The sequence below is a fragment of the Myotis brandtii genome, unplaced genomic scaffold, assembly GCF_000412655.1.
Source record: "Myotis brandtii unplaced genomic scaffold, ASM41265v1 scaffold112, whole genome shotgun sequence".
NCBI classification, from domain to species: Eukaryota; Metazoa; Chordata; class Mammalia; order Chiroptera; family Vespertilionidae; genus Myotis; species Myotis brandtii.
The window spans coordinates 8,802,954-8,815,179 of record NW_005353838.1 but is presented as its reverse complement, the minus strand read 5'-3'; positions in this window follow the sequence as shown (position 1 = coordinate 8,815,179).

Sequence of the window (12,226 nt, the reverse complement as noted above, 5' to 3'; positions counted from 1 at the left end):
GGAACGACTGGTCGCTATGAAGCGCACTGACCACCAGGGGGCATACACTCAATGCAGGAGCTGCCCCTTGGTGGTCAGTGCGCTCCCACAGGGGGAGCTCTGCTCAGCCACAAGCCGGGCTGATAGCTGCAAGCGCAGTGGCGGTGGCGGGAGCCTCTCTCACCTCCTTGGCAGCGCTAAGGTATCCAACTGCAGCTCCCCCCATGGAGCGGGCCTAAGCTGTCAGTCAGACATCCCCTGAGGGCTCCTGGGTTGCCAGAGGAATGTCTGACTGCTGGCTTAGGCCCGATCCCCCAGGGAGCGGGCCTAAGCCAGCAGGTGGACAACCCTCGAGCGGTCCTGGACTGCGAGAGGGTGCAGGCCGGGCTGAGGGACCTTCCCCCCCCCCCCAAAATGCACAACTTTTTGTGCACCGGGCCTCTAGTTTACTTTATACAGAAAGAACTGAAAAGGACCTTGGCCATTGTCTTAGTTCATTTCAGCTGCTATAACAAAATGCCACTGACTAAGTGGCTTAAACAATAAACATTTATTTCTCACAGTACTGGAGGCTGGGATGTCCAAGATCTAAGTGCCAGCAGATTTGAGGAGGAACTAGCTTTGTCTTTGAGGCTCTAGAGAGCCTTGGCAATTGTAGAGTCTCAAGAGAAGACCCAACCTGGGAAACTGACAGCTGGTGCTGAGCAATGCACTTTTTTAGCACTTATATTCTTTATTATCTAGATCAACACCCAATATTTATTAAATTGAATCTGTGTCAAATTTAAAACTGGACTTTGAGCAAACTTTACCTGGTGTCTTAGAAGACAAGATATCAGGTGAACAACCTACTGAATGGGAGAAGTATTTGTCAATGATACATCTGATAAAGGGTTAATATCCAAAATATATAAATAACTACTACAACTTGATACCAAAAAAAAAAATTTCTTTAAAAAAATGGGCAGAGGACCTAAACAAACATTTCTCCTAAAGAAGACATACAGTTGGCAAATAGACATATGAAAAGATGGCCAATGTCACTAATCATAAGATAAATGCAAATTAGCCCTAGCCAGTTTGGCTCAGTGGATAGAGCATCAGCCTGTAGACTGAAGGGTCCCGGGTTTGATTCTTGTCAAGGGCACATGCCCAGGTTGCAGGCTCTGTCCCCAGTAGGGGGTATGCAGGAGGTAGCCAATCAATGATCCCCTCTCATTGATGTTTCTATCTCTCTTTCCCTCTCCCTTCCTCTCTGAAATCAATAAAAATATATATTTTTAAAAGATAAATGCAAATTAAAGCCACAATGAGCTTTAATTTGCATTCTGACCTCACGCCTGTCAGAATGGCTATCACCAATAAGTCAACAAACAGTGTTGGCAAGAATATGGAGAAAAGGAAACCCTCATGCACTGTTGTTGGGATTGCAAATTGGTGCAGCCACTATAGAAAACAGTATGAAGGTTCCTCAAAATTTAAAGTAGAACTACCTTATAACCAAGCAATTCCACTTCTGAGTATTTATCTAAAACACTAATTCAAAAAGATATATGTATTTCTATGTTCATTGAAGCATTATTTCCAATAGCCCAGATATGGAAGCAACCTAAGTGTCCATCAATAGACAATTAGATAAAGAAGAGGTGGTACATATATAAAATGGAATATTACTCAGCCATAAAAAAGAATAAAATCTTACCATTTGTCACAACATGTATCAACCTAGATGGTATTACGTTAAGTGAAATAAGTCAGACAGAGAAAGACAAATACCATATGATTTCACTTATATGTGGAATATAAAGAATTAAATAAACAAACAAAACAGAAACAGACTCATAGATATAGAGAACAAATTGATGATTACCAGATGAGAAGGAGCTTGAGGGGCTGGGTAAAAAAGTTGAAGTGATTATGAAGTATAAATTTGGCAGTTACAAAATAGTCATGGGGATGTAAAGTACAGCATAGGAAATATAGTCAATAATCTTACCTAATAATAGACAAACATGTAAATTGACCATCCCTCCACTATGCTCACCAGCCAATCAGGAGAGTATGCAAATTAACCCAACAAAGATGGCGGTTAATTTGCATACGTAGGCATGAAGCGGCAGAGTGAAGACTGAAGGCTCCAGCTGGAGCAGCGAAGGCCTGGGTCCTGGGTGCCAGAGGAAAACTGGTGCCAGAAGCCAGGGGAAGGGAAGGCCTGTTGCACGAATCTCTTCATGCAACGGGCCTCTAGTATTGTAATAACTATGTAAATATGTATGGTGCCAGATGGGTACTAGACTTATTGAGGGGATCACTTCATATGTTATATAAATGTCTAACCACTATGCTGTACACCTGAGGCTAATATAATATTGAATGTCAACTGCAATTAAGAGAAAAAGACAGATGAATCATCATTTTTCTTTATTTTAATTTTACCCTTGCTGTACTTTTAAATAAATGCAGTTGTTAAAAAAATGTAAATAGTATTTACCCCATAAGATTATTGCAAAAACTAAATGAAATAGTTCATATAAAGCAATTAGCACAACAAAGGCAAAGAGTTCAATAAATGCATGTGATGATGATGATGATGATGATGATGATATACATATGCCTTCTTCTTGATACAGACAAGGTATCTGGATTCAGTCATTTATTTTATATTATAAGGGGGAGCAAAAGATATTTTTTGTGGTGATGAAACAATTCTGTATCTTGATTGTGGTGGTGGTTCATGCAACTACACATGTGATAAAACTGCATAGAACTATACACATATACAACTGAGTGCAAGTAACACAGATGAAATCTAAATCATTTCCATGGATTGTACCAATGCCAATTTCCTGGTTTTGACATTGTATTATAGTTGTGTAAGATGTTACCGTTAGAAGCTAGATGAAGGTACACAGGACCCCTCTGAACTATTTTTATAACTTCCTGTGAATCTATAATTTTTAAAAATAAGTTTTTTTAAAGGATTTGTGGTTTTCCAATATTTTTGAAATCTACAAAAATTCATTTAAAATGTAGATGTTTTTATATTTCCTCATTTATTGAAAAGAATTCTTAAGAGAAAGTCTTTCACCTCTTTCTGGAAATTATTATCATTAAAATAGAAAACTTATTTTGCAATTAAATGTACTTTCAAGAGTTTGAAACAGATTTATGCAAATGATTGATTTATAATATCACTTATTTAAAAATATTTTACCTTTAAATATACATTATGGGTGCTGACATTTAAAATCCTGCTGAGTAGCTATCAACTTTTATAATACAATCAAAGTGGCCATTACCTAAGGTAAGAAAATCAAGTACCAGTATACAAAACTATAAAGAAAACAGAATAAAAGCTTCAATATGTTTTTTAAAAAATATGCATCTGTTCATCCAAGAATAAATATTTTAGCTCTTAATTATGAACAAGCTATTCCTCTATGCATTTACAGAAAGTCAGAAAGCTCAGTCTTTATCTGCTTCTAAAGGACATTTTATTTTCTGTAAAAGGATGCTAGAATGAAGGCACTAATTTATATTTGCCCACTAGGTGTCACTGTTGGTGGTAGCGTGGGTTGTAAGAAGGGGGAGGGGAAATTGAAAGTAATCTCTTAGGGGACTTGGGGGGTTGTGAGATGTTTTAAAAACATAAAATTCCCACATTACTGCCATTCTCCCTCTGTGTTCAAGGGGATGACGTGGAGAGGAAATAGAGAAGTATGAAGAGATAGTTCTTGGAGAGTTTCTGTTCTCACAAGCCATCACAACCACCTTAGGAAATGGGGAGTATATGGCTAACTATGGAACCATAATAACCAACAAAAATTAGCTATTAAAGACAAGTCTATTTTAATAATTCCTTAACCATGTAGCAGTAAAGCAGAGAAACATCAGTTACTTCATGCTAGAGAGGGAAGCATTGCTCAACCATGTCTGCCTGGTGCTGAAGAAATGAGATGAATAATTTATATTGTCAGAGCAGAGGGAGGGTCAGCGTGTGTGTGAAGGGGATTTGAGGAAGGGGTTATGGCAGCACGTAGGGAACATCATCCATGAGGCCACAAACAAAGCCAGTCGGAAGAGTCTCAGGAATTTGAATAGGTTGGTTTTTGGGTGTGTTTTTTTAGGTGAAGTTCAATTGAATTCTGGACTTGGCTATAAGAAATGGGAACTTTTAAAAATCCCATGGGAAACCAAACAATGACAAATAGATTTTCTTGGTGTTGTACTTGGCACAGACCCCAACGATAGCAAGAGGGGTGGTGCCTGCCTGGTCTCTGGAGGGGGATCATCCTTTTTTCAGAAAACCCCTGGCCCGCCACCAGGCCTCAGGGTCAGGGGCGCGTCCCAGAGACCCAGCCGCATTCCCAGGATGTGTGGGCAGGGCTGGGCTCATTGGCAGAGCCCTGCAAAGGAAGCTGCTGTGTGCCAGTGCTATTTCAAGCGAGCGTCTCTAGCTGGAGCTGTTATTCTTTCACTTTCCTAAGGGAAAAAAAAAGTTTAAGAAAACCAAGCACGTGGGATAGAAGGGAGGTTGGAGAGAGCCCAAATGAGGGGAAGAAACCCCTAATGAGCATCCAGACGAGAATTTTTTTAAAAAACAGAGGGAGCAGCTGAATCATACGACTCCAAACTTTTCATACTTCAGAATATTTCCTCACTCATTTATGTTATAAACAAATGAGTGAAATAATTACTCTGTCCTCCTCTTTAGACATTTATCAGAGCAGTGCTAGTGGTTTATTCTTAACCAGATTCACTGAAGGCAAGATAGCGGGTAATCATTTAATAAATGGGGGAAAATGAGGAAAATAAGAGGTAAGCAATTAACATGGAATGCTAACCGTGTGTTAGGTATTATTCTCAGCGCTTTCTGGGTATTAGCTCATTTAATCAGCAAATAATGCTAAGAAGCAGAGACTGTTATTATTCCCATGGTAGATAAGGAAACTGAGGCAGAGAAAGGTCAAGTAGCTTGCCCAAGGTCACAGAGCCTGTAAATAGCAGTCTGCCTCTCAGCCACTCGGCAAGGCAGCCACCAAATCAGCACCCAGTCTCTCCTTATTTGACCTTTCGCCATCATGTGACTTCTGAAATGTCTCTACCAAAGTCAAGATACTAACCCCTGAGACTGAGAAATAGTTTACACAGTGGGATTTCTCCACTTGCTACATTGTGCGAAGTGCTGCAGCAGAGGATGGAACACAGACACACGGAGAGAGTTTCCTGCCCTTGACAGTCATGCCTTTTTGAATATATATATATACTTTTTATACTTTTTTTCAATTACAGTTAACATTCAATATTATGTTAGTTTCAGGTGTACAGCATAGAGGTTTAGACAATTATATAACTTAGCAAGTGATTCCCCCTCTCCCCGATAATTCAAGTACCCACCTGGCACCTTACCTAGTTATTACATTATTGACTATATTCCCTATGCTGTACTTTACATCCCTGTGACTATTTCCTAACTGCCAATTGAACTTCTTAATCCCTTTACCTTTTTCACCCATTAGATGGCAACCATCAGTTTGTTCTATGAGTGTGTTTCTGTTTTGTTTGTTCGTTTATTCTGTTCTTTACGTAGTCATGCCTTTTGTGGCTAACAGCTCCAAACAGCACCTGAAGCAAGTCCTTGAGACTCTCTTTGGATCAACTTACGTTCATATTCCCACCTATTGCCTAGTTAGGGCCCTCTAGCTCTATGAGACTGTACAACAGCCTTTCATTATAATTTATAAGAAATTGACATCCAAAAAGTCTAATATGAAAACACATCTTTTCCAGGAGGTTTTTCATGCCCATAACGCATACACACACTAATGAAACTTTCTCCAAATAAGTTCAAGCCACTTGTGTAATTGTACTCAAAATAATTGAAGCTCCATAAAATGTCTCTTGGGCACTGGCTCAGGGGAAAAGACAAAAACACGCATGTGCTCCTTAATATTCCTGTTGGCAGGACTGAGTCTAATGGATAGCTTGCTAGTCCAGCAATAGAATTGCAATTTACCATTAATGGATGTGAGGAGGCCAATTTTCTTAGTTGGAAAGAAGCCACTATTAGTGGATAGCTCCCCCTAAAAACAAAATAAAACCAAGATAAGCAGTCCCAGGAAATAAAACAAGAGGAATCGCTTACTCTAGAAAATAAAAATGAGTATCAGAGCACAGTCAAAGATTTTATGGAGTTTCTTATTATATACTTTTAAGACAGACAGTAAGCATGTGCATAGGATCATCTCTCAGATTTCTTATTCCTGTTGTACTTCTAATGAATCAGGGTTATTTCACTGTCAATGATTTGCCTAGGAAGCCAATGACTCAACCAGAATCAAGTGACCAAAAAACTTAATTTCAAAATCCCCCTTAAATTTGGTAGATTTTTGGAAAATGTTTTCTTTTACTTTGCCACATACATATCCAGATAGTAATTCCACATTATAACCTGGAAAACATAAAAAAGGAAAAACAAACAAGTAAATATAAAATGTTTATTAAAGTAATTGCATTTGAATCCAAAGCTTCAGAAAAATAAATTCTTTCCTATTTATAAATCCTAACTACACTAAGTAATCAATTTTCAACCTGCCAGAAGTAATTTTTCATTAACAATTGGATTTTATATTCATTATTGTCAACAAATATTGTTGGACTCTGCTATGGGCTGAATTGTGTCCCCCTAAAATTCATTGAGGTCCTAATCCCGGATGTGACTATTTGGAGACAGGGCTTTTAGGAGGTAATTCAGATTAAATGAGTTCATACAGGATCCATAATTCAAGTACCCACCTGGCACCTTACCTAGTTATTACATTATTGACTATATTCCCTATGCTGTACTTTACATCCCTGTGACTATTTCCTAACTGCCAATTGAACTTCTTAATCCCTTTACCTTTTTCACCCATTAGATGGCAACCATCAGTTTGTTCTATGAGTGTGTTTCTGTTTTGTTTGTTCGTTTATTCTGTTCTTTACGTAGTCATGCCTTTTGTGGCTAACAGCTCCAAACAGCACCTGAAGCAAGTCCTTGAGACTCTCTTTGGATCAACTTACGTTCATATTCCCACCTATTGCCTAGTTAGGGCCCTCTAGCTCTATGAGACTGTACAACAGCCTTTCATTATAATTTATAAGAAATTGACATCCAAAAAGTCTAATATGAAAACACATCTTTTCCAGGAGGTTTTTCATGCCCATAACGCATACACACACTAATGAAACTTTCTCCAAATAAGTTCAAGCCACTTGTGTAATTGTACTCAAAATAATTGAAGCTCCATAAAATGTCTCTTGGGCACTGGCTCAGGGGAAAAGACAAAAACACGCATGTGCTCCTTAATATTCCTGTTGGCAGGACTGAGTCTAATGGATAGCTTGCTAGTCCAGCAATAGAATTGCAATTTACCATTAATGGATGTGAGGAGGCCAATTTTCTTAGTTGGAAAGAAGCCACTATTAGTGGATAGCTCCCCCTAAAAACAAAATAAAACCAAGATAAGCAGTCCCAGGAAATAAAACAAGAGGAATCGCTTACTCTAGAAAATAAAAATGAGTATCAGAGCACAGTCAAAGATTTTATGGAGTTTCTTATTATATACTTTTAAGACAGACAGTAAGCATGTGCATAGGATCATCTCTCAGATTTCTTATTCCTGTTGTACTTCTAATGAATCAGGGTTATTTCACTGTCAATGATTTGCCTAGGAAGCCAATGACTCAACCAGAATCAAGTGACCAAAAAACTTAATTTCAAAATCCCCCTTAAATTTGGTAGATTTTTGGAAAATGTTTTCTTTTACTTTGCCACATACATATCCAGATAGTAATTCCACATTATAACCTGGAAAACATAAAAAAGGAAAAACAAACAAGTAAATATAAAATGTTTATTAAAGTAATTGCATTTGAATGCAAAGCTTCAGAAAAATAAATTCTTTCCTATTTATAAATCCTAACTACACTAAGTAATCAATTGTCAACCTATCGGAAGTAATTTTTCATTAACAATTGGATTTTATATTCATTATTGTCAACAAATATTGTTGGACTCTGCTATGGGCTGAATTGTGTCCCCCTAAAATTCATTGAGGTCCTAATCCCGGATGTGACTATTTGGAGACAGGGCTTTTAGGAGGTAATTCAGATTAAATGAGTTCATACAGGATCCTAATATGATAGAATTGGTGGCCTTATAAGGGCTCCCTCTCTCCCTCTTTCTTGTTCTCTCTGTCTCTCTCTCTGTCTGTCTCTCTCTCTCTCTCCCCATACATCATGGAAAAGCCATGTGAGGACACAGTGAGAAGGTCGTCTTCTATAATCCAGGAAGAGATCCTCACCAAAAACAGATGAGCCAGACCTTGATCTGGAACTTCCACCCTCCAGAACTATGATAGGTGAATTTCTGTTGTTTAAACCACCCAATGTATGGTAATTTGTTATGGAAGTCTGAACTAACTAATATGAGCTCCTACTCTGTGTCAAAAATATTACTGAGTGCTAGTCTACAGTGGTGTTCAGCTCACATGTGGTACTTTACCTCTTGGAGCTTAAGGTCATATTGGGGTGATAGAAATTAAACAATTAATCATAAAAGCAAGTGTATAGTTATCAGTTATAACAAGTGAAATAAAAAAGTTAAAGGGTAGCTTGAAAGAGTATGAGAGGAATTTAATTTAACTTGGGAACTCAAGGAAATGACACTTAATCTGAACCTTTAAAATGAGCAAAAAATTAGCCAGATGATGAGAGGGAGTTCTGAATGGAAGAAATGTGTATGCAAAGGCCCTAAGACAGGCAAGAGGGTGCTGATGTTAAAAGAACTGAAAGTAGAAAATTGAACACATGGTGAGCAAAGGGAGAGGGACCACAATATAGTTCATGTTTTTAAAATATCACTGGAGTTTCTTTGTAGAGAATAAATTGAGGGGGGAGGGAGTGATGCAGAAAGACTAGCTATGAAGCTATGACTGGTCAGAGGACAGGAATATGATGGCTTCACAAAGGTGGTGCCTGTGAAAGTAGGAAGAAGTAAAAAGACGCCAGTCTTTTGCAAACAAAAAGACTTGGTAAATTAATAAATGAGGAGGGAGGCGGTTAGAGAGAAGATGGTGTTGAGGATGACTCTCTGGTCTTGGGCATGAATAACTCAGATGTGGCATTTACAGAAATGGGAAAACACTAGCAAAATAGCAAAGCAGCAGAATTGGGAGGTGAGAGCTACTGTTTGGAATTGCTATTGCACTTGTTTCTGTCTATGAGGCTGATCTTCAGACTGACCCTGACAATATTCTCTGAGGTGAGACTTTGGAAGTATCAGGAGCATCAAATTCAGCAGATGACGAGGATAAATGAGAAACCCACAGAGACCAGTTCAGATCCAGTCTGACTTTTTGGATGTAGGTTAGTGCATACTTAGGTTGGCTCCTCCTGAAAATCTTCCAGGGGCAGTATCCATTGCTGGCAGGTGTCAGGGGAGTATCAGGAAAGGAGAGCTTCTGAACTGATCCAAACTTCACCCCCCACTGAAGGGCAAGGTCACAAATGAGCTGAGGAAATCCTCTGATCTCAGCCAATAGATAACTCAAGAAACCAGGGAAAGGTAGCTAGTGTATGCATTTTTCCCAGGATCCCTAGGAATAAGGGGCTTCTATTGTGGCTTAGTCCCCACCCCTTTCTCTCCCCCACGAACATGGTGCCACCACCACTTGCCAAAAGTCTTGAAGAGGTGAGACCCTTCCTTGTTCTTCTAAATGGTCTAGTATTAAACAGTAAAAAACAATTTGAGAAATGTATTGTTTTATTGACTATTATACTTATCCTAACAGATATGGACCTTCAGTTACTGCAAAGGAGGCTGTTGGTTTCCTTCCAACTTCTATTATTTCCTCCCCCCATAGCAATGGGACCTCAACGTCAATTCTTAGAGATAGATGAAGGAGGCTTGGATTAGCATTGTGGTAGTGAAGAGGAAAAAATGTGGTGGATAGGAGAGCTGTGTAGGGGGTGAAACCAGCAGGAGTTGGTGGTCAGAGAGAAAGAGAGACAAATCAAGGAAGCATTCTTTCATTCAAGGCAAGCCGTATAATTGGGGGATGAGGGTGGAAGAGAAGTCCGGAACTATTCCTAGGTGTCTGACTTGCAAAAGATAACAAATAATGATGCCATTGTGTGTGTGTGTGTGTGTGTGTGTGTGTGTGAGAGAGAAAGAGAGAGAGAGAGAGAGAGAGAGAGAGAGAGAGAGAGAGACCAGATTTGAATTGGAGCAGGATCTAGACTGGAACTATCAATTTGTCAGTCATCTGAGTATAGAAAAGAAAGATTGCCTAGGGAAAGATTACTGAGGGAAAAGGCAAGAGGGTTTTGTGTATGCCAATATTTCTTGATCAAGTAGTGAAAGATGAGCCTACAAAGGAGACTAAATATAACAGGTAAAAGACAAAGGAGAAAACTAGGAGAGTGTAGTATCATGGAAACCATGGGAAGAAAATATTTCAAGTAGGAGGGAATAGCTTATATGGCATAAAATATTTCTGAGAGTCTAAGTTAAATTAAAGCAGAAAAATATCCCTTGAATTTAGCCTTTTGGAGGTCACAGGTGATGCTGGGAAGAACTCTGCCAATGAGGAGAGAAGCCAAATTAGAGTTGTGGAGTGCCCAGCATGTGAGAAATGGAGCCACCAAGTACTCCTCACCAGTCATTATTATTTATTAGCAGTAGTCAAAACTCCCCACAGTATAGTCTTTATATAAAGATCACTATCACCATCAAGAGTAACTTTACTTGGGGCACTGTTGTAGGCTTTTCACTGTTTTTTTAGGGATCATGTTCATCTTTGATGACACAAGAGTTTGAATCATTTTTATGGCAATGAAGATAGATGTGGACACTGATTTGTTCACACTTTGTCCCTCAATCCTTTTGTAAGAAGGTTGAATGTAGGTTAGGAGTGCAGCCCATGGCCATGGGAGTGATAAAAACAGTTGGGATTGATGTCTGGCCCTTTTTGTTCTCATTCTGTCAGCATCCATACAACCTACAGAAATGTCCAGTTGTGGGCAGCAAATGAATAAGGAATCAGATAACAGGATCTCTGTTCTGGAGACCATCCAACATAGGAGGAGAAGAAAAAGCATGGTGTACATTAAGGACAAATCAAGGGAGCATTCTTTCATTCAAGGCAAGCAATATAAATTTATTCATAATACAGATTCAAGTTCAGACTTGGGGGAAGCAGCAGTAAAGGACAGGTCCAGTTAACTGAGTGAAAGGAATGTATCTACCAAGAGGAGGATTCTCAAGAAACAGGTTTTAAAAGTGAGAATTCTGTAGTTTGGCACAGACTAGAAAGGATATTTATAGCCAAGGAGAATGGGTACTTGGAAAAGGCTGAGACACCAGAGGGACAGAAACAAAGACTGAGGGGTCAGTTCTAGCTCTAGGGTATCAATAAGCCTACAATCCCTGATCTACAACCCCCAATTGAAAAAGTTCTGAAAATGTAATGTTTTTCCCTAGCTTATTTGGCAGTTAATTCTGACTTGACCTGAACCCATTTGGTTGGAAAACCTGATCTGAAAAGATATGAAAATATTCACAATGATCTCACTTCAAGGTGCATAGTCATACCTTTCATTGCAGAAATATTAATGTGTTCGATTACAGAGTGCTGCCCAGACCCCACTGGGATGACAGGCTCTATAATGCAGACTGCACTGAAGTTATCTTTTTGAAATATGGAAATTTCCGAATTCTGAAACACATCTGGCCCCAAGGATCTGGATAGAGTACTGTGGACCTATAGTGAGAGGGGCCAGGAGGACTGTACTCCTGACAGCTTTAGGACCATTAACACAGAACAGATGCAGAGATCATAGCCTGAGCAAGACGTTCACCTTTGAGAAGCACATATGTGGCCTGCAGTTACTGTCAGGGGCTGTAAGTCAGCCTGGGCTGCACCTCGCTCCCTGTTCTTGTGAGAGGGAGGTCTAAAGGGCCCTGATGGTCTTTAATCAGGAAACCCGTGGATATGAGGGCTTGCTGCATGCCATGCACAACTCATTACCTCATTTGATTCCTCACACCAGCTCTCAGAAGGGAAAATAAGGATCAGAGAGTCAAGCCACAGAGGAAATGGCACAGTTGGGGATCATACCAGGTCTGTGTGACTCTAAAGCCCATTTATTGCCCATTAAGCCATGCAGATCGCTCGCTGAACACAAGTCAACTAGCTGTGGGCTA